The 26951-nt window shown below is 47.2% G+C and overlaps 1 protein-coding gene across 1 annotated transcript in view; it reads right to left on the bottom strand.

Moving 5' to 3' along the window:
* The window catches only part of LOC149350366 (protein O-mannosyl-transferase Tmtc3-like), a 359942-nt gene that overhangs the window by 171507 nt on the left and 161484 nt on the right, over positions 1-26951 (bottom strand). Inside the window, exon 3 of the mRNA XM_089579380.1 lies at positions 7317-7360. The gene's annotated coding sequence lies outside the window, so the exon portion shown is untranslated. The remainder of the gene's footprint in view (positions 1-7316; positions 7361-26951) is intronic.

Raw genomic sequence — 26951 nt, 5'->3', positions numbered from 1 at the left:
CCCTGTTATAGAAACTTCTGTGAACCGGCTTTGTAGATGACTGCCTGAAAACGCGTATGTCATACACATACGCGGGTGATATTTATTATGACGGAAGGCGTCCTTTTCACTCGACTTGGCAGTGCTGGTTAAGATAGCGGCATACAGCTTTGGTTTCGCTAACACAATCAGGCCAACATAACCAAACTTCATGCCAGCAGTTCCCACCTGTTGCCCAGGAAACTCCAGGAATCATTGCTTTCGGGAGCTTTGCCAAGAAATGAAAATACTGGGCCTAGGGCAAATGAAAGAGTACGCCTAATTCAGTTCATCTCAGAACGTGCATCTCTAATCATAATTGATTTTGGTGTCCTTTCAATACTTAGTTGTCATGCCAGACCATGTTACCATGACACATCTGTTTATGTGCAGCCCATTAAGATGTCGGTGCAGATGAAGCATTGACCACTATAAGTTTTCTTATTTATTTTATCGCCGCCAAAATAAATACAAATGCAATAAAAAACAGGAGGGAACACTTAAGCTCCGCCTTAAGGGTCTGACGCTATAGCGCTAACGGATAAATGCCTATACATGCGCAGTTGGTCATTCTCTATTTTACATTCACAGATAGCGGGGAACCCTCATACCACCCCTGCCTCACTGGTGCAGCGGTTAAGCGATGCGCCAGTGCACTGGCAGGTGGCTGTTTCAAACATAGCCACTGGGTGGGTTCTGAGACCCAGGTTGCTCTATCCGAGCAACCTTTCGCGACCAATCATTAGTTTACCTTAGCTGCTTATGCGCCAATAAACCCAACAAAACACAAAACACAAATCATTAGTTTATCTGCCGCCTGCCACGGTGGGCAGTTCGCTCACAATCCGGTGGGCCATGGTGCGCATACTGTGGTGACGTCACAAGTTCACGCCACCTACGTTTCAGGTGGGCGATCTGCTTCTATGGTGATTTTTTGCTTACACTGCCACCGCTGATGACGACGACGCCGGGTTCCCGCTGGACGGGACCCTTAAAGCTATCACACTAATAAGAAAGAGCAGGAAAAAATGTCTAAGAAGTGCATTATTTGCTTGCAAAACTAATACTTGCCCTTTTGTGCAGTATACCGTTCTTAAGTTAAGCTTCTTTATTGCATGTTTTGTGATAACTTCGCTTTTATGTACCTCGGTGATCATTCAATCAGGTGAGATGCTCCAATCAGTCCGATAAGTTTCATCAATGTGTTCTGTGTTCATTTCAGGCGTTTGGCGCTTATTAAAGCTTTGATACAAAGGCACGAGTCGCGCTCTTTAATTGTTGGCGTATTACATTTGTTATTCAGTTTGTACCCGCAATCAGCTAATGTTGCCGAGGCTATTAACGTGATGCTTAATCCACGGCCCTCAAAACTTTGGACGGTAGTTGCAAAGCATTTCGAATCATGCAGGAGTGAGCGCCGAGGGCAGGGCGTCAGTCGTCAAGCTGGACGAGAGTAAAAAGAACAACGGACAAAACAAAGAGTGTACAGGGTGCGCAGCTCATGCCCTTTCTGAACATGACAAGTGATTCGGAAATGCTAAAATTAACTGAACGAAGTTCGTCGAGTTCCGCACTCCGGCTAGCTACTGATTTGAGACAGGTTTAGGAAATCTAGAGGTAACAAACATAATGAATTGATCTTTGTGAAGTTCCCACAAGCAACTTTAAACCTGTGAATTCAGTATGGTTGTTTTTCAACATGGAAGTTTTAAACTTTGCCCGAAAATTCTTGCGGCAAAGCAATAGCAAAGCTGCCTGGAAACCACAACGAGTTCGACTACGATTAAGGGAGGAAAGAGAGGACAGACATGCTGACTAGGAACTGGAACCTTTGTTTTTCACCGTTAATTATGTATACGCACAGATACGCACGTTATATTATTTCTCGCAGGTGGCTCCAGCGCACGCAAATGCTTCATAGCGGAAAACAAACACTTCATATCTTAATCAGCATCTGTCGCGTCCTGTTCGTTATTGACTCCTTGCCAAGCCGTTCATGCTGTCGTTCTTTCAAAAGCTTTATTATTTGCCAGCCTCAATTATGAACGTCGTGCACACCATCGCACAATAGTGTTGGTTGGATATCTAAATAGTAGAGCCAGTAACGTAGAGGTTGGCTACTGCGCAAACATAAAACAGAGTAAGGGGTATCAATATAAATATAAAATTAACTACATGATCTGATTTATAGTTTATGGGGGTTCAACGTCTCAAAGCGACTCAGGCCATGAGAGACGCCATAGTGAAGGTCTCCCGAAATTTAGACCACCTGGGGATCTTCAACGTGCACTGACAGCGTACAGTACACGGGCCTCTAGAATTTCGCCTCCATCGAAATTCGACCGCCGCAGCAGGGATCGTGTCCGCGTCGTTCGGATCAGCAGCCGAGTGCCATAACCACTGAGCCACCTCGCAGGCTTCAACTACATGTTCGGTTGGCTAGAAATTGCAAAAGGTGCCTATCCATAAAGCATTCTTGCCTCTTCCGCCGACGTAATGTGTAAAGAGTGTAATAATTTTCTTTTTACAAACATTGCCTGCGAAGAAACATACTGTCTCTGTCTTGCGAATAAGCCAAGCTTTCCTTCGTTTCACTGTAATATAGACATCTCCTAATTAGTTTTTGAGGAAACCTAATTGTAACTCATCAAAAATGAACCTCGACTAACTAGATCTAACTTAACCCTTGCGCCACCGGCTGTCGTGCGCGGTTACCGTCGAAAGTACGCACACGCAACAACCCCATGACGATGCGAAAGCCCTTTAATGTTAAACTTACATGGCTTTTTTTTTTTCAGCGAGCAGGGCAATCGTTTAGCTGTGACTTTTTTCTTTTATTCCTGCTGACGCGAAAATCTCGTTTCGCACATTATTCTTTCCTGTTTTGCATAAATGCACAAGTTTGAGCAATCAACAGTTTTATCGCGCGGCTAAAGCCATCCTTAAGCGAAGTTGAATGTTCGCGGAATTGAGGCAAGTAAACAAACTTTAAAACAGTCGAAACAAAGCAGCCCGGCGTTTAAAGTGTTCGGCCTCCCGAATACAATCACTTGAGAGAGCCCCGCCATCGAGAATGACTCGGACGGCGAGCAAAAAGAAATGCAGCCGGTGCACGGCAAACGACACGCACCGAATAGCCAAGACAAGTCGAGCGAAATCAACGTGAATCCGAAAACAGCCGGCGCGGGCTTTCGCGACGTTAATTCCCTTCCTTCGTTTCTATTGAGTCTTTGTTTCTTGTTTCGTTTTCTTTTCTGTTTCACTGGGTACGCGTATTTCGCCAGTGCCTTTCACTCCCGGGCGGCTGCGCGACTGTTGCCAAAAGCAGCCACGCGCCCGTGCAGCAGTTCTTGCCAGCGGAGCACGCCGCTCCGCTTTCCGAGTCACCGCATGCTTTACGGGCACGGGGATCGAGCGACTGCGCGCGCACCGGAAGGCTTCTTTCGCGGGAAAACAGCCTCCACGTGGCAAGCAAAGTGCGCGCCAAAAAATACCCCTCCTATTAAACTGGCGCCCTCGCGGGGAACGAACGAAAACAAGAGGACGACGGCGCAGGGAAGCCCGGCAAAGCACGAGCATAAGGAAGTGAAATGTTGCCGAGAGATTCTGAGTCGCCTCAACGAGGCGGAGAGGTGGACCAACCGGCGAATTCTCTTGAAGCTGGAAATTGGAGAATGCGGCGAGCTGGCGCGCGCACAAGAGGCCCTTTTTCTGACCCATTCCTACCCCCCCCCCCCCCCTCCCGGCCCCTTTCATTCTGAAAAGAAAGAATATATATATATATATATATATATATATATATATATATATATATATATATATATATATATAGAAAAAGGGGAGCCGGGGATAGCAAGGGGCAACTTGAATCATGCCATTACCGAAATGGAAGCGCCCTGCTTTGTCTCAGAGTCCCACCATCGCGGTCGAGGGAATTGCCCTGGTCTCAGATTTCGCGCTCCCTAAGCTGACGAGGCTTCCATTTCATCAGGCCCGAGAACGCGGGGCTCGGAGCGATGCCTTTGTCTTCCCCCTCAGGAGTCCGGTGGCGAAACGAGTTTTAACCGCGCTGAGGCTCAACTCTCATATTGCGACCAATAGCGCGAGAACAGACGCCACCCGTTGAAATTGCAAGCTTCTATGTATGGACGCTCGAAGCGCATTTCACAAACCCCGAATTGGTTTGTCACGTCAGCGCTCGGGCTGTGTTCTGTTTTCAGATGGTTTCTTGCGAAAGCGCTGCATGACATAAATGGTTTAACGAACACATCTCCCTTTGAATTCGCACCAATAGGCAGAGCCTGAACGCCGGAACAGAGCAGCAAAAAACAAAAAAGTTCATACTAGAAAGGCAGTATTAATACCGCAGTCAGCGCTACCAACTAAGCTAATATTACAGGTAAAGTTAACGCCTCCAGTGTTCTAGTTTTTCAGCGTAAAGATGCACGCAGCTCCTGAGGTTTCGAACCTGTCAACATTATGTTCACTCCAACTGGCGAGAGCTTGCTGAGTGCTGATGCGCTATATACGGTTTTGTAAAACGTTTTTTGTTCTGGCAACGCTGAGATGTGTCGACCCCCAGAACAGTTCCTGTTCGGAGAGGACGCGTTTTTTCGAGCAAGCAATGACCCCAGGTAAAAAGAAAAACATCGAAATCTGGCACATCACCTGAGCCGCCGCTTTATCAAACACGGCGCGGAATGCTTCGCATGCCAGCCTGCCTTATCAAGGCCAGCGCCACACGTGTCGTCCGCACCGGCGCAAACCTTTTCAAACGCCATGCCATTGCTACCGGTATCGCTTTGGGGCTAGCATCATCATCAGCACCCATGTTTATTGGTTTGGTTTGGTTTATTGTGGTTTAACGTCCCATAGCGACTCAGGCTATGAGGGACGCCGTAGTGAAGGACTCCGGAAATTTCGACCACCTGGGGTTCTTTAACGTGCACTGACATCGCACAGCACAAGGGCCTCTAGAATTTCGCCTTCATCGAAATTCAACCGCCGCAGCCGGGATCGAACCCGCGTCTTTCGGGTCAGCAGCCGAGCACCGTAACCACTGAGCCACCACGGCGGGGCTCATGTTTATTAGTAAACGACAAAGCCGTGTGCACAGCAGTGGTGGCGGCTAATTTATTGCAAGCCAGTAAATAGTTAAGGAAACGAATTCCAAGTCAAGTAATAAGTTGTAGACATTGCAGAATAATACCGAAAACGTTCCAGTCATTTTGTGCAGTTGCAAATTTACGAACAATTGCAAAGTTTCGCAACACTGCGCGTTCATTATGAGCTTTAGATATGCAAGTGTACTGTTTGTTAAGGAAAAAAAAATGTAGACTACCGAAACTACTCCGTTTTCTGGTGCGCAAAGGATTTTATGCACCTTCAGTAAGTTTGGTACCGCGGGAGCCGGTGGCCAGAATGGTCCTTGTAAGCCTCTTTGTTAATGGCACAGTAGGCAAAGCTAGTTAACAGTGGTACCGCGGCTGCGCGGGTGTGGTGCGAGAGTGGAATGCCATGTTCGACTCCAAAGCACCACCGGCGCCTTCTTAGCACCCGGAACAGAGCAGTGAATGGGGGTGCTAGCCGAGAAGGATCAGATGCAGGGGGAATTAGGGCATTGAGAGCGCCAGTGGCGCACCCAGCCGATTCGGGCGCCAATTAGCGCGCACGGAAATCCTGGCTCGAAGGCTCTGGGCAGCCGACAAAGGCGGAGGCGTAAGGGACGAAATTTTGCAGCCTGATTATGGAACGATCGAACGACTCGTTGCGTTACTTAATGGATCTCAAAATCACGGCCTCGGCGTTGCCAAAGGAAAAGGTATCTTCAGCTTTGTTCAGGCTTACTGCTCTTTCGATCGGCAAGACCTGTTATGAGCTTGAAATTCGCAGTGCAATTAGTATGCACATCTTAATTCTTACTCTGGCGTCTGGGTTTAAAGAAGCAGGAATTCAACGTTTCGCATTCATCTCAGTGCGTACCCGTCACTACGCACGAACCAACGAAAAGCGCAATATTAAAGATGAAAGAGCCATTTTAAAGATGAATTATCTATTTAACAATATTGTAAAACAACAGCACTTTACTGATAGATATTTTATAGGCAGCCGCGAAGATTAGTGCGGTTCATTTGCATTCCATGAAATGACCACTGTTTCGCGCATTCGGCCACCAGCGCCTACTGTAGGCATCTCTGGGATTCAGTCAAGTATCATCTTTCTCTAGAGAACGCCGTTTATTAGGTACGTCGGCTTGAGAGGTACGATATACAAAGGAGGAAAACAAAGGAAAACAAAAGATTAGTACTGAAAACACTTCACCACTAGTCTATATGTTATCTGAGGGCTGAATACTTTGCTGACGTGGTACTGATTAGGATGTCGTGGTCAGCTTTATACCCACCTACGAAACAGAACCGGTAACACGGCCCTAGTCACTACAGTATCCAATGCGAGACGAGACCATTCTCTACTGTACTGAAAAATTAAGATTGGATGTCTGCGGAAACGTGAGACAACTAGCTAAGCCCATATCGTTGCCTGGATAACCGGGCAAAAATACACCACACAATCAGCAGACAGAAACAGCGTCTATGCCATGCGGTGGCTGTAAGTTTGTTGTTTGAGCGAATAACTAAAAATGCATAAACATCACTTAACGACTATGCCAGTGAAAAACTTGGAAAGGTACGTCAATTCATTCTTTTCTTTGCCTATGTTTGCGTGAGAAAGCTGCCGAAGTGCCAGCTTTTCGCAAAGAAAATGCTTTTGGGGTTGATGAGGAACCCATGGCAATTACTTAAGCGTTCAATTAGAGCATCACAAATATCAAAGACGTTGTGGCTACGCTCGAGGTGACCGTTTATTTTTTAATACTCTGCTTATACAGCTCAATACTCGAAATGGTCATATTCGCTTTTCAGCGCCACCTCACAGTCTGCACTGAACTAAGAAGGAATAGATAAACAATGCCACGATCATTTAATAAGTGTTCGATGAAATGGGTGCACAGTCTGCACTGAACTAAGAAGGAATAGATAAACAATGCCATGATCATTTAATAAGTGTTCTATGAAATAGGTGCACACAAAAAGCCACTGCTTGTTTAAACAGCGAGAAAAAAAAAAGCGCTCCTTGGCATATTTTGTTTTCGCTGCCCTACCTGATAGGGGGAAATACCATACTTTGTGCGTTTATTATTATTGTTATCAGAAATTTGGTGCAATAAAAGGACCAGAACAAATGCTTTTAACCGAGCGCATTATATGAGCATGCTGTAGGCAGTTATTGATACTTACATCAGAGTCGACCGTGGGTTTCAGTTGTTCAGGATGTCTGCCATCTGCAACAAAAAAAATGTGATCAGTTAATTTGAACGTTATACCTGCAAACGAATGAGAGAATAGCCGCTAGATGTAGGAGAAAAAACAGAAACCAACAAGAATATCCTCTTCGAAGTATAAGAGTGCAGAATAAATTAAAATAGGACAAAAAGTGCATGAAAAAATTAACGAGTGCAATATTTACTGTTTGCAATACTGAGTGCTGCTCACTGTTCACTGCTTGTTTACTGTTTGAATAAGTAAAATTTGCACCTGCTTTGGAACCCACGGCTATGAGGAACAAGTATGATCAGTTTTGACTTCCGGCGCTTGGGAGCCTCTGACCTGTGCGAAACATCTATATAGCCGGGGAGCACATGGAATTTCGTTTCTGTACATTTGGCCACTTTTTTTGTTTTGTTTCTCTTTATCAGCTCATTTTCTGGTTCAAACTAACCATTTCCTATTTTGTTAATAATTTTCCTGCTGTATGCGCGTGGCACTGTGTTGGTTTTGTGAATGTAAATTATTTTCTCCAAGTGGAGTTTTTTTTTTTAATTCGCTCTTTGCCAATTTTGTTCTTACGCTTTGTTACTTGCTCTTCCTAGCCCGCCGCGGTGGCTCAGCGGTTAGGCCACTCGGCTACTGAGCCGAAACCCCCGGGTTCAATCCATGCCGCGGCGGCAACGTTTCGCTGGAAGCCCCCTCCCATAGCGTTTCTCATAGCCAATGTATCACTTCGGGATGTTAAACTCCACAGTTTCGCATACATTTCTTACTTAGATTTTTTTTTTGATAGTTTATAATATTTTTGCGCTTTTTAGGTTCCCCTGTATATTTACATTAATATGTTGGTGCATACTACCGCCATCTTCGTGAGCCTTATCTATTTTTACGTGTTATTTATATTTATTTTTCATGCTTTGTGATGAATTTTGTATGTAACCCACTCCGCTGTGCAAGGCCCTCGAGCCCTGAGGGTTATTATCAGCAAAAAAAAAAAAAAATAGACGTACAGACAACATATAACGGCAAAGGATACGGGCTGGTGTCCTGTGCTCTTATACCAGCCCATGCCCTGTGCTATTTTGCGTTGTGCCTGCGTCTTTTTTGGCTAGTAGTAATCCTTTTGAGCATGCATTACAAACAGGCCCGCCATTCAGCCTTGCTTCTAAGGGTAACGAAACAAATAAATAAATAAACGCCAAACATGCCCCGGTTATATTAGTGAACAACTTCGCATTCATGCCTGGCCTTTTTTTTCCTCCGGAACAAAACACTGACTGACTTATTCAGTGAATGAATAATTAAATGTGTGCACTGGAGTGACTTAAGTTACTTCAATGCAGGAGACACGCTAAAGCAGGCGTCCATTTTTCCCTCTGACCCCATTCAAGAGGACCGTGCATATTAATGCGCAAGGGCGCATTTTGTCTGAATTGCGCGTTAGGAAACTGCCCCAGTCTCTGAGGACACGCTTCGCACCGCTTCTTTACAAAATGCGAAGAAAAGACATTTTTGACTTCTACTAAGTGAAAAATAAAAGTGACAACAGAAGCATAAGTTTGAACTATACTCGAGTTCTTTGAGTATGCACTGTGCGGTTACCAGGCGGGCGCGAGCTTCACGCTTGGAGCGTCGTGCGTCGGTCTGCTCGTCAACGATAAGCATTAAGGGAGACATCCAAAGCTGAGATTTTGTTAGGAATAGTTACTAGCGGAGTGTAACAATCTTAAGAATTGCTTTTTTTTTTTCACGCTTTTCGAAGGCAAATAGACTTCAAGGATGACGCCCTCTGAAGGTTTAATCGAAATGAATGCTTGATAAGCCTCGTAATATTCGTCCCCATCGTTTTTATTCTTGGCTGCCGTGAGACATTGCATGACGTTGAGCACATGATATGCGCAACTTAAGAAAATTATACCTTCTTTGTTTCGGTTCGTTGTGTATAGCGAGAAGACGCTTGTATTGTTTGCGCAGACGCCGTCAGCTATGACACCACTGGTGTCCTCATTGCCTCCGGCTATCCTGAGCGCTGTATCGGTAAACTACGAAAAAGTGTGCTGGGCTATGTCCGCTCTGCTCGGTCCATGAACCATGACAGACAACGAGAACGCGGTGAATGCGGCTTCACTGCGCACATTGCGTTGTTATTTTTTATGTCCTAACCGTTCTTGTACACGTTACAGAAAACAAGCGACCGATTACAATTACAATTGCTTCATCTGAAGTGTGATTTATATCAGTGGTCAGTTACAGCGCGTGAAAAGTAACTGAACAATACAAAAGCAATCGATTACGGTCACGCTATTTTTCACCCATCTTTCAATGGCATAGCACAAATAATAGACGGACCAAAGTGAGCTAGTGCGGCTGGCTTGACCTGTAGTCGGTTGCAGAACATACTTTGGTCATTTCATCTGTAGTTGGTTTCGAAATTTCCTTCGTCGTTTTTTCCACGTTTGAAAGTGCCTTGCTTTAACGTACGAAGACCTAGCGCACCACCTCGAAGCTGTGCAAAGTGCCGCGCTCTGAGCGGACAAAGCCCAAGATAACTAAAAATGACATTTCGGGTTTGCATGCGCGGAAATACTCGCGTGCGCGGCTTCTCTGCAACTCGACCGTTGTCGCGCTAACACAAGAGAATTACGAGCTGCACTAGTGTTTGCCACCGAGATCTGGTTCTCACAGTCGTCCAACCACTGGTTACAACTCGTTTTCAGGCAAAAATAGTGTGATATTGCTAGCAGTCGATTACTGCAAAAAAAAAAAAGCCCTAATTGGATTACCGCGATTCTTACCCCATTCAAAAAGAAATCAATGCATTGCGAAATTAAAAAAAATGCAATTTATTACAGGCAATCAATTACTTGTAACGCGTTGCGTGCAAGTCTGATGCTATTATGTGCACTTGCTCCGCGGCAATTATTACGGAGCCCGTGCGTTGTCTCAACCTTGCTCTCAAGCGATATGCTAGTGGAATTCATTACCATCATTGATTTCAAATGCGAAAGAATGCAACGTATCTAGAAAGAACGATAGAAATTGCAATTTAGCGCCCGTGATGTTGCCGCATAGAGCAGCAAACCGAATTAAATCTTACATCTCGGGAATACAATGTCCACAGTGTATTTGCGTTGCCTCCACACTCGTGACATTTTGACTACCCTGCGGCAAAGAAATAACGATTTCAGCCCAAACGCTGCTCTCAAGGAAATCGAGGCGAACAGCACGCTTAAAGCTGGTTTTCGCGCGGCCGAGAGCTCTGACAGAAAAGTCCGCACTCGTGCACGGGCCGCGCGCTGCCTGTTAGCTTTTCTCGCTCGCGACAGTATATACGGCTCTCCGAAAGGTCGTCGTTGTGATTGGAGCAAACAGCGGACGTTTTCTTGGTGCTTTTCGGCGGCGGTTTCCACCGGGCCGCCCTGGGCAGCGCCGCGGAGATGGCCGGCGCCTCGATTAGGGCAGCACCGCGCGGCGGCCGGGCGCGTTCAGGCGGCGTCGCCGTTCGCGCTGATTTTGGCGCAGGCCTCCTCCGCCCGCGGGGGGGGGGGGGGGGGGAGGGGCCAGCGGAGCGCGCAGGCCGCACTGCCCGCTGAATAATTGAGGCCCAGCGGCGCACAAAGCGCCGCCACGGAGCGCGGGCCACTCGTCGTCGCCGCGCGCGTTCAGTCAGAGTCTCCGGCGATCGCGTAATTTGGTTAACGCCCGGCGTGCCTCCAATTATAATTTCAAAGGCGGCCGAGGAGCGTCCCCGGTGTGACGCCGTCGGCCGCTGGGATTTGCTTCGATCGGCGTGTACTCGGCGGCACCCCCCTCCCACAATAGCGCCAAGGTGGCCCCCGCGGGTCGCGCGCCGCTGGCCTTCGCCCAATTTATGAGCGGGGTGCGGGCCAGCTTTGTTCTCTCGAGAACGAGAGCCGGCCCGCGAGATGAGTCCCGCGAGTGCGCGGCACCGAGTGGCTTCGAGCACCATCGGCGCGCGTTTTCCGGCGCTGGCTTACTTTTAAGCGCGGAAGCAGCAGTCATCGCGCCAGGCGCTCCGTGCGAAAGAGGGAGGGCTAGCATTTCGCGCAGAGGACTCGACGTCAATTTAATCGTACAGTTTTGTTTTGTTTTTTACTTTTATCCCTCGCCCTCTCTCCTCTTGTACCGGGTGCCTCTCAGGTTCTCGTATTATTAAACCTTTAAGCTCTCTTTCGAACCAGATTCCTCCTAAAAAAAATCGAGCGAACACTTCCACTCTTCAAAAAGCTTGTTTTCACTTAAACGCTTGAGGCTGTCACGCCAAGCCCTGGCTCCTTTCTGGCGAGGAAGGCTAAGGGTACAAGCAGCGTGAAGAGCGGGTGTCATGCTAGCTCTTGTCTTTAACTTGTCTAGTGCGACTACTCAAACACAAGGAAAAACGTGTTTTAAATGTATTAAATCATTCAGAATGGCTGGAGAAAAATACTGGTTTTCTTTTAAAAGGCGCGCTTAGCGCCGATGGTGGCTGAGGGGGAAGCGGGATAGATGTCAGCATGCCCTTCACAATACCGCTACATGAGCCAAGCTTCTAGCGAGGCCAGCGAACAGGAATTTAAGGGTTCGAACACATTTTAAAAATTGGGCATATACGAAACGTTCAGTGTTTCTTCGTCCAAGGAGAAAGAAAAAGAAATACTCTTCACTGCTGTTTAAGGCCCTCCAGCCTTCGATCGTGGTTTCTTTTTTGCATGCATCTATAACTTGCGATCACTGCATGTGTCGGGCGAAATAAGGGCAAAGGTTTAGCTTAAAACACGCCAGTACGTCAACGACCCTTTTCCTCATTCTTTATTACCACGTGAAATGTGCAGTTTTGAGCAAACAATGCAGCTCAACAAAAGGAAAGTGACATTTTAAACCTCTGCGCATAATGCTGAGAATTGAGAATGTGTTGCAGTATGTTACGATGTCTGCGTAATAACACAGTTTTAATAATCAATATGATGCATTTATTAACTGCATTATAAAAAGTACTCGGGCGTTACCTGCCGGGAATCAGCAGACCCTATCGTCAGAGTAAGACTACCCATCTTCCGCGATGCCTTGCGCCCCAGGATAATTCCTTGCACGGGGTCCCCGGGCTCCTTACCCCTTGAATTCCTAATGCCCCTCTCTCACATCGATGCGTGCAAGTGGCAATTCTTAACTTTCATTCCTTCATATGAACGCAATGACGAACGCTAGCATTGGTTCAAAATCGAAAGTAGTCGCACCGGCAGAATTTCAAAGCACCGAGCCGGTTAAGCTTCACGACAACGAAACCCGCAACTCTCACCGTCTTGAAGGGCCCAAAGTGGCGCTTATTGGTGCGTGTATCTAATGCGCGCGGTTGGAGGAATCATAGCTACAAAAACAAAGCAAGGAACCACGTGGAACTAATATTTGTTATGTAGACAGACGTCCGTTGCGGGACTCTGTGGTTAGTATAGGGAGAGCCAGCATTTCTACTGTAGTATTTCTATTTGACTCATTTATTTGTACGAGAGAAGCGCAGAACACGTCCTTGAGAGACACACGAGTAAGCGAATACAAAAACACGCACCACGTTAATACACATCATGTCGGCCATTGCTCAAGTTTCCCATGTTGCTTTGGTCTTTCCCGCGTTACCAGTGTCGAAAGGAGAAGCAAGGTATCTAAGACAGAGGGCTTCCATCAAAGCCAAATTATTTACAGGGCCTCTTTGGGCCCGAAGAAATGCTCCAGTCTGCCCTAAAAACATATGGCTGCCAGTTAATCCTCACCCAAACAGTCGGCTGACTTTAATGCAAGACCGCGTGTGCGATTAGGTACGTCATCAGTAAAAGAAAGGAGCAAGAACTGTCGAACCATCCCATAGTGCCCCAACATGGACGGCACGGCTGCTATTGCAACTCAGCGATTAAAACTGAGAGCTTTCACTGAGCCCTAAAGCGGAGGTCTAAGCCCTCTACAGCTGGACCATTTTGGAATCCTTAGTCAAACCTTCTTCATGAAAGGGGCGACTGACGAGATTTTCTCAGATGATCCGACAATCAGGTTCCACCTAGGCTGCTATTCGAAATCAACTAGCTGGAAGTGACGCCAGCAGAATACTATTTAGGTTGTGACTTCTCATGGTATGTGCCTGACTAAAGGATAAACCATGAAGGCGCCAAGGAGTAGAGCATGGCTGCACGCACTAGTGTCGCGAAGACTCTGACCATGAAGGATGTATTGAGTGCGTGCAGCAAGCCATCTAACACGCCTGCTTTAACACACACGCGCACACACACACACAAAACAGGACAGCATGACGTCGGTACCATGCAGGGGCATAGTGACGCCGGAAGCTTACAAAAAGTGTGTTCGCGCAACCATAAGCATGCGCAGTGAGCCGAACAAGCTCTTATCGCTGCGGCCCGCGACGGCTCTCCTTAGTCCTTGTGAGCTTTTCGGTTTCGTAACCAGTTCTGTAGATGACGCAACCTATTAGGATTCTTTCAGCGAAAGGTTTTACTATTTCTAAAGGTGGTCTGAAGGCTCTGCTTCAACAAAAGATGAAAATAAGGCAATAGCGCTGTGTGAGCTGAAAGCTATTCGCCAGCTTATGATGGGACAAAGTGGCTACCGCTGTATGGGCTGTCAGAGCTTGTATCAGCGGCGGCCACCTGGAAAATGCACAGCGCTGAACTATACAAAAACCTGACGAGTGAGGGGGAGTACAAACTAGAATCCCATAACTCGAACCCATCCAATGCGCCAGAAAGGGTCATTAGCCCCTCGAGTTACGGCTAACGCTGAGGGATAACATGTCAATGTTCGTAATGAGGTCGGGTGAATTTCGCCCGGAATCTTGCGTTCTAGTCAGATGATTTCAAGGATTTTTCGCGAAGTGGCCACCAGACTGCTTCATGCTCCCGCTTGGAACTGAGGCGAACATCGACGTGTTGGTAGCACGCGCAATCAATCAATCAATCAATCAATCAATCAATCAATCAATCAATCAATCAATCAATCAATCAATCAATCAATCAATCAATCAATCAATCAATCAATCAATCAATCAATCAATCAATCAATCAATCATCAATCAATCAATCAATCAATGCCCTGGGCACTGCTTTTGAAATTGTTCAAAACGCGGGCAGCACACACACATGAATGCATACAGGAAAAAGCTTTTAGTGAACAAGAATTTTTTCCTTCTCGCAGTGTTCACAGGTTTCAAACTTAAATATTTCTTTTTTGCACTTCTGCTACCGCAGCGGTGGCCTAGCAATTTGAGCATCAGCTTCGTTTGCGGGAGGCGCGGGGTTCGATCCCTAGTTCCGCCGTGTACCCTCCAGTTAACAATGGGTACAAGGTTTCCCCAGGCCTGGCGCTCGGCTTCTATGAGGCGAAATGGTTGGACAATGATACTCTGGCTCAACCTTGAATAGACCACTGTATACACTGTGCCGTGGCGCTCTCAAGCGAAAGCTTCCCTTGCCCCATTAAAACCAAATCATCATCATTATGCTGCATTTGTGTTCGGTGGTAATGCAGCATTTTTAGGAAAGCCTCTTAAATCGATGCCGGGAGAAATGTCGGCGCGAGTGATCGTTTCAAAGACACATTCCTGACGTAGGTCTCTCACACCGAGCGGCCCGCTTGAGAGTCTCAACTCTTTCGTATCGCTGACGAACTACGGGAAAATGTGATTTGCGATGACACAAGGTTGCAGTTATTGTAGGAGAAAGACCGTGAGATAATGGACAAAAAGTTCTGCACAAGAGATGGATTCCTGCCGTAGAGCGGAGACAACAAAAAAAGAATAAGAGCCGTGTGCAGAGACTCTTGCACCTAACTTTAAATAAAGCTAACTTCAAGTTTGCGCAACTTTCCGAGATTTGCCTTCTCCGCGTACGGAGGAAAATAAAGAAGAGAGCAGAGAAGCAGTAAACACGGCATCTCAGTGAATGTGTGCCCTGTATGCGCCCCCTTACACTTTCTAAGCACCGGCGAAAATGCATTAGCAATAAAACGAGAGGGCCCACGATTATGTGGCCGCGGCGTCGGCCGCCGTGCGCGCAAAGCCCGAATCGGGTTATTCCTTGTGCGTGCTTCGCACACTGGCAAATAGAGCTCGGGGTTTGCGAGACCAAACCAGACCGTCGTGCTTACGCAAATAGAACAGAACGGAGCCCATGCAGCATTGCATCATCATTAATTACAACCAAACATTTGCCGACTACAGGCCGGCCTTCTACCGTTCGAATCTCTAGGGCTATTAGCCAATCGCGCAAAAAAAGCGGGATTAGCGGCCCGCAAATGGCGTTTTGAAATGGCTACGGACCGCTATGCTCGACCTTTAGGCGCTCGCCCTCGATGTCAACATCGCCAGATTAGCGGTGTTTTCAGTTCGCGGCCTTGAACGATTGCTCGTGCCGCATTCTGTAGTTTTTTTAGGTTTTTTTTTGCCAGCAATCTGCGTTTGCCCAAAGCGAGGAAACCTAATATAAAGGACCACACGGCATATTTTATGGTAGTCTTCAAAGTTTGTGCTAATGAGCTGCGCAGTTTACCGTGTTATGATGGGGTGTTTGTAGCTCTTTTCATTATGAACATGCAACACTTCATTTTGCCTTAACCAAGCAAGGACTTTTGCATCTGCTGCGACACACTTCAACGAGAAAGGTGGACTGCGGAATTAAAAGTGCTGCAGTGAATAAATACAAGCACACTAGCAAAGCTACCACTCAGAGTGTATGTCTTAGCACAGTAGGAATAATGTGGGGATTAGTTTATCGTCGTGAGGAAGTTAATAATAAAACCCGACTAGCGCCGGAATTTTAGCTGTTATATTTTGCAGCACGCATTAAGCTTCTTTGCTGCGAACGCCATCTGTTGTCGACACAGGAGTGCATGACACCAAATATATAGCACTAATAATGATAAAAGCGAAACCGGTCCCGACTAATAGCTCCCCATTAGGCGCGGGTTACCGAGGCGGAGCAACGTGAGAGTCACCACTCGAAAACTACTACTGTCTTGCTACCCCGGATGAGCGTAGAACTCCTTTTACTCTTCGTAATGCACTTATAAATGATACTTTTCGCATTCTTTGTTCTGCTTAGTACCTGATCCTTAGCAGAAAATTGTTTAACAAGTCAAACAAGCGCAAAATAAAATTGGATGTTACAGTGTGAACTCAGTGATAATAGATAAAAGGTGTAAAATAATTCAACAATAAGTAGCGACTACGGCTGCACATAAACGCAGAGAAAAGAAACAAGTGCCGACAGAAAAAAGACAAAAATAATTAGAGCAGGCACGTATATATTTTAAATTCTAGATCACATTTAACGGTACATTGCACCGCGCGAAAGCTTTCCCTCATTTATTGCGTCATTCGTTCTTCCGCGGCGCTTCTACTCTCGCGTGCACCAGGTCTTCTCTTTGTACCTAGCTTGTTTTTCTCTTTCCTGTTTTAATACTCCGTCCCCGAGGCTCGTGCATTACCGAAATTTACCCGACAAAAATGTACACAACAGCAAGAGGTAATTTATAAATATGTGAGTAGGGAAAACTAGATGCATTTTTTTTACGGAGGGCCGTGTCGTATAGCTGCAGCTCTCAGCGACTCTCATCCCTCGCACTTTTTCCTCCCCCTTTTTTATTTATTTTTCTTATCTTCAGGCATTTCGCTCCAGCTTGTTTTTGGTAAGTTTACCTAGTGGAAAAACGTTCCGGGTCGCTGGGGATCACATTTCGTCCTCTTCTTGCTTTATTTCAGAGCTTCCTGGGGAACTTGCAGAGCAGCCGGATGAGACCTGCGCCGCGTAGGCGCCGTTTTACGCACCAAAAAGTTTTCCGCCACTTCGAGTCACTTTTAATAGCCAGAGATTTAGTACAACGTGTGCGTCCGGGAGGTCTATTAATCAGCACCGCACTTTCGGGTTAAGGGGCAAAATTAGCTGCCGCCCGCCGGAAAGCTACCGGGCACGCCGGGGCGCCAAGCAAAGTGATCATAATCGTAAGCCCGCTGCCTGAACTTCGCGTGTCGTCTGCAGTTAGGGAAAAACTTCCCCCAAAAATTGCCAGTGGCACGCGCGCAGTGCGCGACAGTAAGCGTTTCGCTCGCTTGCAACACGCGAGCACAGGGTGGATGAAGCGGACAGGCCCGCAGTTATTTACATCCGCAATTAGAGGTTAATCGTCTGCATGCCGGCTTTCACAGAAAAGGGGTTGGGGGGAAGCACGGGATATGAAGGGTGTGTTTCTTGATTTGGTGAAAGCAGAGCAAATATGTGTTACTCAGTTGCTGCCCTTCTCAGGAGTACTTTCGTAGTCGCTGCTTCCGGGTCAATCAACTGCCGCTTGCATTGTACGCCGCTCTAATTGCCCTTCATTGCACGCCATTATAACCGGAAGACAACGAAAGCTGCGCGAAACATCGATGAAACAATGCTACTTCCAGAGGTCATTCCCATACTAGCCGGCACTGTGTATTTTCTTCGGCCCCCCGCCCCCCTTTCTTTTATTTTCCCACATTAAATCGAAAAAAATATCGAATCTCTAAGCAGTGCGCAGTCAATACTGGCATTAATAACAAGCCAACTAGGCCTATCAGCATCAATCAATCAATCAATCAATCAATCAATCAATCAATCGCTTTATTTATACTAATATCTGAAGTTAAGCAATTTGGTAGATTTCATGTTATCGCAAAAAACCAAAACATGAAAAGAGACGAGACGTAGCTCCCCTTATCAACTGAAACGTTCAAGTAAACAGCAATATATGTACGCAAGAAAATAAAACAACGAAAAAAAGAAAAAATGTATGAGGAAAATTTGGCGGCGTAAACGGGGTACCCATTAAGATAATCGCGCTGCCACTTCGAACGATGAGCAACCTCGGCTATTAACAGCGAACGAAGGTATGCTGACACATTATAATGCCTTGCAGCGCATAATGAACGTTTCGTGGACCTCTCGGCAGCTGTGGTTGCGGTACTTTCGGCCGGAACGCACCTGGTCAAAGAAACAGTCGCGCCCACAATCATGCACTTGTGGGTGCGAGCCCAAATGAACGACCGAATGCTTTTTTCGATATTGACCCAAACTTGGATCTTTGCATCCCTTCAGTAACCCTAGGAGGGATCGCCTGTTAGCATTTTCTATTTCTCTTTATAAGTTGTTCTCTTGAGTGCATGCACTGTCCACCACGCAATATATAATTTAGTTGGCGGTTAGTGCCACATCCTGTTTTATTGCGTTAGCAATACTATTGTAGGTTTTGCCTCGTCGCTTAGCCCGGGTCGGTAGGGACGGATGACCTTGAACAGCGTTGCTTCAGCAGCGCTCCGCCAGATGGTAGCGCCGTTGGTGCGCCGCGCGGCAGCGGCGCCGAGCAGTTTGCCCTGTCTACGACAGATGGCGCCACTAGGAGGTCTGCCACTTCTGGCCTTCGAAGCTGGCGTTAGCAGCATTGGCGCGAAGGGCATAGATGGCATTCGAATGATATCGGTTAAGCAATCAGCCTAATTTCTGGTCAGACCACATAAATAAATAACAACGAGTAGGGAATTGGTCGAGTTGGGGAATTGAACCAAGGTCTCCGGAGTGCGAGACCAGCACGCTAACCACTCCGCCATGCCAGCTCGATGGTTTGGAATGAACAAAGGCGCGTCTAGTGAATACGGTGTCTTCGTTCACTCCCATCTTCCTCCCTTCTCGTTACGGCGAGGTTCAGGTATCCACCAGGGTATGCGAGACAGATAGGTCGTACATTTCCTTTCCTTAAAAAGCAATTTACCGACGAGCAAGGCGTACAGCCGAACGGGCGATGGCATTCTGCGGACTCCCTGGCAGCGTGGCGGAATGGTCACGTGACCAAATATGGCGGCGCCCATGCTCCCGCGCTGTAAAGCGTCTATAAATGCGCGCTTTCCTTGACGTGAATGCTTTGCTATGCATGCCCTCTAAGGGGAAGTGGCAGCGATAGGAAGAAGCGAGAAAGCGGCAACGTGCACAAGAGACGCCAGAACAGCGTGAAGAACGCCTTGCAAAGCGTCGTGCTAAGGATGCAGCTCGGCGACAACGTTCTACCTCGCAGAGTGGTTCCACGTCATCGGTCACCGATGAATCTCAACACCTGACTGCTCAGGAACGCCGCAATGCTACCAGGTGAAAGCAACACGCCAAACAATCACCAGAAGAACGCGCGCACCACTGCTAACGCAATTTACCCGGTTTAACCAGAGCTAAACCACTGCCAATTTTTTATAGCGATAGTTGTATGGCCTACTCTCCTAGACACGCGCGTTGGCCGCCTGAACGCAAAACCACAGCAGCGCCTCATAGCGACGGCGGCGCGAATCAGTGGAACAGAGGAAAACTGGCCTTCACTGCTAGGCACAGGTGTAGGCTGTCAACCCCAATCTATTAAGGCGGCCGCGATGCAAAAGAAAGAATGAAGTAGGGATTGTGACCGGAAGAACAGGAAGTGACCGAGTGCGCAGTTGCAATATCGACGTTGAGAATGTGCAGCAACCGGCAACGCTTTCTATGGTGAGGCCACGCACTTTCAAGCAACATTTAAAGGATACGGCGCCCTTTAAAGGGACACTGCGGAGAACTGCATCCAATTACAGTTTTCAGTAAAAATTAATTCTCTTGTCACTTCTGGGTATGTGGACGTTTTGTCGGCCGCAAAATACGATCTTACAGGTGAGCAAATTGAATTTACAAAATTTCCCGCCACTCGATTCAAACTGGTTACGTCGACACCGAAAAGGACTGATTGCCGGCGTTTCGAAATGAATGGTGGTATAGCCTAGCTTCTGGGATTAGAGCCAAAAGATTTGTCTCGATGCGCGCATCTTACTTGCGAAATGGGCCGATGATGGCGGCACCTATATTTTGCGTTTTTTTTTCTAGCTTGCAAAAGCTCAGTTTTCCGTCAGAAGAGTATTTTTGTGATTCGAACCCGGTACATTAGTGGTGCGGAAGAGTCCTAACCTGGGGTCTCAGTCTACTCTGTCCCTACTGGTACAGGCCTAGTCTGATTTGTCCTCAGCGCCTCTTTATTATGCCGTAATAAAAAACTTCCTGTGCGTTTCGAGAAGCATTCGAACCCACGCCAACGCGGAGCCACTAAGCTGCTTCACTGACACCTTAGAGTATTCAGCTGTCGCTGCAAGTCTGCAGAAGGTGCGTCCAGCCGATACTTCAGCGCATAAACCTAGTCCGTATGCTCGACAGCAGTAGTGCTGAAACCGGTTGTTTGGGTGAGATTATTCAAGAGCTGGCAAGCGTCTTCAGATTCTGGAAAGCAACCGGGGTTTGACGCCGGCAGGTGGAGCACTGAACTGCTTGGCAGCGGCATATACGATCGTGAGAAGGGAGCCGAAAGCGCCTCTAAGGCTGAAGAAGAAAACCAGGCGATGATGATGATGACGATGAAAACATTTGGATTGGGACTAAAATTGGTGGCTGGTCACCTCTATTCCGAGAGTCCATTGGACCTTGCAACCGCTCTAGTTGTTTCGGCCAGCGCCTGCTGACCTTTCGTGTCTGAGCTGAACAGCATTTCTTCCACCGCACAATTGCCGGTTCTTGTATCCTTTTTATTTCTGTGTTGCTTTGGGAGGCCCATACCATGTGGTACAGGGCCACTTGTATGCCACAGTGTGTGTACTGTGCCTCATTGTCTTCTGCGTAAATTTGCTGAAGTCTTTTTGAGCATTAGCATGTGTTTGTTCGTATTCTTCTGAGTGTTTTTTCTTGTTCCTTGTATAGTTCTTCATCCGGTGGCGCGTGTTCCCTTCTGCCTAGCCTATAGCGCTGATGCATTCCTGAGCATGGGCGAGCATGTTTGAGTACTTTGTGTTCGTCCGTGTGTTTGGGATCCCGGGGTAGGAGTGCTCGGGCTGCCGCGTGTCCGCCTTAATTCCCCTCTAAAGACTGATGTGCTGGTGTCCATATGATCATTGCTTGCTTTCCGGCTTCCTTTAGTTCCTGCAGGATCCTAATGGCTGCCTGTCCTATCCAGCTCCCGATGTAGCTTCTGAATGTTTCTGATGACATTCGTTCTTTTCTGAGCGATTATTGTGAGAGTAATGGGTGCCTCCTCCGCTTGGGTTGGGTCCCTGCACCTGATTGATGCCACCCTAAATACCTGGCCGACACCGATTCAAAGTAGAATGTGCGAAAGGCCCCATCGAAAGAGCGGGTCTTCAAAAAAGTAGAGCACTCTCTGTATCAGGCAGAGGGTCGCCGTTGTTTTTTCACACCCCAGCTGTTTTTCTTCATGCTGTTTCCTAACTGGAAAGTTCTAGCGTACTACGTCTCTTACAACATAATTAACCTTTTATCTGTGGTATTCGCCACTTTATATGCACCGGACTTAATAAAGGCCCCTGACGACAACATGATACCCGTTGATAGCTGTATAGCTGCAGTTATTTTCCCTCTATTAAGAGAGAATTCGGAAAAAGGGTCAGATTAAATGGAATATCGATGATATACACGTCAGAATCGGCCGCGTGCCCTGCAAGTTACGGGCTTGGGAATTAATGAGGGAGAAAAGATGTAACAAATGCTCAAACGAGCACTCAGAAAATCAGGTTACATAGCGAGCTCACCAAGCAGGTAATGACTTCATTGCACTTTCCAGCGCGTTCAGTACATTCACAGCGTTATGATTAACATAAACGCGGTAATTAATACCGAAACCATTAATTGAAGCTCAAACCGGCACTGTGAGGAATCGTTTTCAATTTTTTTTTTGCTCTCCATTTCCACGTAATGAATGACTGGCTCGCGAAAAGAGTAATGAATTGAACCGCATTTGCACTTCCTTTCTGGCTGTCACTTAGCGGGGGGGGGGGGGGGGGGGGGGAGAACAAATTGCGAATATGAAAACCGTATACGCCCATGAAATCAAACACTTAACCAGAGGAAGCTCGGCTTATATTTAGCCCTTCCGCAGTTCACTTTCTTTCTTCAATTTACACATCATTTTTTCTTCCTTAGGAAAACTTTTCCTTTTGTTTTACTGCACGTGACACGCTTACATTATTTTTCTCCTTTCTCTTTTGTTCTGCTCACCACCGATAGGGATTGACGACTAGCCGAGTGGGAATGGAGTGAGGGGCAGGCGGCCGGGTTGGCCGCACCCCTATTGTTCAAGGAGCTTTATTAATTTCGCCGGCGATGTATGCCCACTCCGTTCCTGCCGGCTACGAGGAGACGAATAGAGAGGAGCGTCAGTAGGAAAAAAAAAAGAAATAGAGAAAGAGAGAGAGAGAGAGAGCTTCGACGAGAAAAGCAGCGGCGGCCCCGGAGAAAGGACGACGCGTGGTAACCACAAATCGTCGCGTACTCAGTGTAATTGTTCAGCGCCTGTCGGGCCGGCCCCGCGCAATGAATTAATAACAAAAACGATTATTCTAATTGAACCAGTTCCTCACCACCGTCCGTGCCACCATCCTCCCTTTTTTGGGTTCGTTTTTCTGCGATGGCCGGGCCAACTCTTTCTGCAATCTTTCTTTTTCTTCTTTTCATTCGTCTTCGCGTCTCTCTCTCTCTCTCTCTGTAGTCCTCTCTTTCTCTCTCTCTCTCTCACTTCCCACACGCTCCCGAGCTGGCGCTGATCGATCACTGTAGACAAGCGCGAGTCAATTTGGAAACAGCACCGTTGCCCACCATTTGCCGCATGCGAGGTCGGCTTCGCAGCCCTTCTTTTGCTCTTTTTTCTCGCATAGTACGCTTTTCGGTCAATCTCCAAGCGGTCAGCTGTGGGGAGTAATCAGCAGGACAAACAAACTGACCGCCACTCTGCAAATAGACGTCGCGTGGTTGGGAAAAGCCGACTTGCGGTCTTATGTTGCCCGCGATTTCAAGAAAAATGAGCTTCGGCGTCATTTCATTTTCACGCCGTAATCTTCCTCTTTACATACAGTGTCCCGGACAGTTGGTAAAGGTTGTCGTGAACGGCACGCCAGTCTTTCAATGCTGAAGTGCAAGTAATTAACGAAAAGTGAAAAAGAAAAGGATTAAACGGCAGTTAAACCCTAGTAATGAATATATGAACAACGCTAGCTGGCGCACGTTGCGCTCTTGCGATTTTTGCATTTGCTTTGAATGCCGCTAGCGCGCATGAGTGGGTGGCGATTGTGTTTTGCAGGGTCATAACGAGTGCTTTATGGTGTGAGAAATGCGTTGGTACAGACCTAAGCATCTTGTCGTGCAGCGCGTTTGTGGGCAGCGTCCTGACTATCTGCAGAGCGTTCGTTCTTAGTTCGACCAGCCATACGTATGCGGTTCCGGCTTCCCGCATACGTGCTGCATTGAGAGCAAAACATCTGCATCCATGGCCCTTCTGCCCCGCGACTGTTGTGCGATGCCGCCATAGGCGGCTTTTATCACAACTGCGGCGGCTGCTACTGCGCAGGCGCATAGAATGCCGCGCCATGCGATCATTTCAGGATGCTATCTTGTGCGGGGTTTCGAGACACCTGACGCAGTCTTCTTGCGACCGGACACTTCATGACGACGATGTTAGCGCGAGGCACCGGCTATCCGCAAGGGCAATCACATGATCGCGGACTCTGTCTGCTGACAGCGACTACCAGCACCACGCGGATACCGAAACTATATAACAGATGGCACAGTATGGGCCTCATACACAATCCACAGCGTAACCGTACTGACAACTTCCACGAGTTGAACCTTTTCTTTGTCTCTCTAGCTAACTACTCACTCCTGACGCATACTAAAAATTCTTTAGTCACGTAGCTCTTCTGGCTATAGATGCTACAACACGCTTGCGGTCGTCTTCCTCTACCCGTCTATTTATTCCTTCATTGTTACGGTAGCAGGAAGGGACCAAAAAACTGGCAGCGCAGGCTGGAACATGGCCAGCAAGACGTACAAACGTTTGAATAGACGCGGTATGTCTCGTTCTGTCGTATGCCATGGCCTGCAGCCAGTTTTCTCCACTAATGAATCAACTATGAACTTGTGAAGAGCCTTTACAGGACCTACACCAAAGAACGTAGTATGGAGGAAGATAGAGCATTATGGCACGGCTTACCGCCTGTAGTCCAGTCACGTATACGCGGGCGGCCGCTATGAGGTTAATATCGGAGACAGAAGTGGGTGACGTGAATGAAGCAAAAAGGAAGAGTGGCTCAAAAATCTTGCAAGTGGAAGGCTGATTGTGCGTCTTACGACTTGCCCGGTGATTCACAAAGACAAGTACGGTTTCATTGCTACTTTTCACTCTCCTGCTAATGCAGACGGGCTTTAGTATTTTTGGTAAACAGGAAAAACGACGGTGTCATTTTCTGGTCTCCGCGTGCTCGAGGTCTCGTGGGAAAAGTGCTGCGTCAGAGCTGACAATTGTCGTCTGTTGTTTATTCGACATCACTTTCTGGGTAAGGATTTCTTCAATATTAACATGCACTGGCACGTCACCGTTATAAACACCAAAAAAAAAGGGCTAATTAGCAGCATTGTCAAGGTATGATACTTTTCCTCAGGAAACAAAATGGTTAATTTCATGGCATTTTCCAAGTTGAATTGTGAACTAAAACCCCTGTCTGACGTATAAAAACAGCAACTTTCAGCATGCTCTATAAGCACGGGTGTGCGTACAGTTACAGTCGAATAAGTACGCTGGACGTTAAAGATGCATTTTTGAACCATTCGTATTTGTTTTGTTTTCTTTTAGAAACAATGAACTTATGAGAAAAAGCCAGTAGGTGTAACTTGAATCCAAACAAAGCCAGGTATTTACACGTAAGTAAGACCCCGGATTGAAGCTCGTTGACATGACTAGACGAATTAAACGCAATATCTGTTGAGTTCAAAATAAATATGACCATCTGCAGTAGGGCCGCAGGGACTGCGCAAAGGGCTGCCAGTAGAATCACAGAAAAAAAAAAGAAACAGTCCAATGTGGCCACTAGATTTCTGGGCTGTGCTTTCAATTTTCAAAACGAAAACAGTAAAAAAATTCTGGGCCAATAGCATACAACTGGCCACTGTTTTCGAAAAAAAAAAAATTACGACGGTGCGCACATGACGCAAACATCTAAAAACTTTTTACTCGCGGCGAGAAAGTGACGGTAAGTAATTATCTAGAGCGATAGAAATGTATTTGTAATGGCTTTTTAGTTTCCTGACATATAAGATACATCGGTACCGTTTTGGTATTTCTTGAAATTAGGGCCGCCGCGGTGGCTCAGCGGTTATGGTGCTCGGCTGCTGACCCAAAAGACGCGGGTTCGATCCCGGCCGCGGCGGCTAGAATTTCTTTGGGGGAGAAATTCTAGAGGCCCGCGTACTGTGCGTTGTCAGTGCACGTTAAAGAACCCCAGGTGGTCGAAATTTCCGGAGCCCTCCACTACGGCGTCTCTCATAGCCTTAGTCGCTTTGGGACGTTAAACCCCATAAACTAAACTAAACTTGAAATTAGGAAGATGGGTGAGGACGCTAGAGATGTTAATCATGCATAAGTCACTGCGCCGCTGCACGCAGTAACGTGGAAAGATAGGTCAGTATAATAGGGCATTTCTAAGGCCTTAAAGAAACACCGAGGACAAGCTGAAGTTGGCATGTGTGGGTAGATTACCGCATTCTAACGACAAACATGTTACTTTCACTGAGAATCGACAATCTATAAGTTGGAGAAGGTTACAATACGGTACACAGATTTCGCCATCCCCGGCCAACTTCGCAAGTAAATTATAGTGAGTCGGAGCATTTTTCGGCGCCGCAGATCTTAGAGGCTAGGCTACACCATTATTTACTTCAAGAAGGTAATCACCGAGTCATTTTCAGTGTAGATGTGACAAGTTTAAATCTAGTGGCGGGAATATTTTTAAATTCATGTTTCTTAGCAAGTAATGCGTCTTTTGCTGCCGGAAAAACATGAACTAACCCAGATAAAATCGATTTTTATTGAACGAAAATTGTATGCAATTGTCCTCAGCGCCAGTTTAACTCTTTCCTTAGCGTGATGAAAACTGGCGCACTTCATTTCCATAACATAAGAGTAGGGCAAAACCAGGACGACGGACAAAAGGGGAGAGAACACAAACCCACAACACAGGCGCTATGTTGTGGGTTTGTGTTATCTCCCCTTTTGTCCGTCGTCCTGGTTTTGCGCTACTCTGATGTTATGGATCATTGCCGACTTGCCCAAATTTCCACCCTGGTGAAACGCACTTCATTTCATTGTTTCTGACTGAAAATTTTGCGGCAGTTAGATAAATATGCAGCGCATCAAAATGAATCTAACTGAATACAGTAGTTTTCAAAAATACGTGGCCCACGGCTCCAGCGGCCGGAGCGGTTGAGGGGCCGCACCGCGGCGCTGCGATCTCAGTCGGGCTCAGTCGTGTGCGCGCTGCGGGTGACTACAAACTACGTCCTCACTCTCGCGCGGGCACGCGAAGCGCTTGACAAATTTCATGTGCGGGATTCGTTTGTTTCTCCGTTCACGAAGGAGAGCGCCTGGATGATCGCGCGTCTTTACGCGCGTCTTTACGCGCGCCGTGGAGGGAGCACGTCGCGCGTGCGCCGAAGTACACACACACACCAAAAAAATGCGCTAGGGCTGCAGGTGCTA

The sequence above is a fragment of the Amblyomma mixtum genome, chromosome 3 (genome assembly GCF_055824585.1).
Source record: "Amblyomma mixtum isolate Tamu chromosome 3, ASM5582458v1, whole genome shotgun sequence".
Lineage (NCBI taxonomy): Eukaryota > Metazoa > Arthropoda > Arachnida > Ixodida > Ixodidae > Amblyomma > Amblyomma mixtum.
Note: the sequence above shows the minus strand (reverse complement) of the source record. Positions and strands in the feature narration are given on the sequence as shown.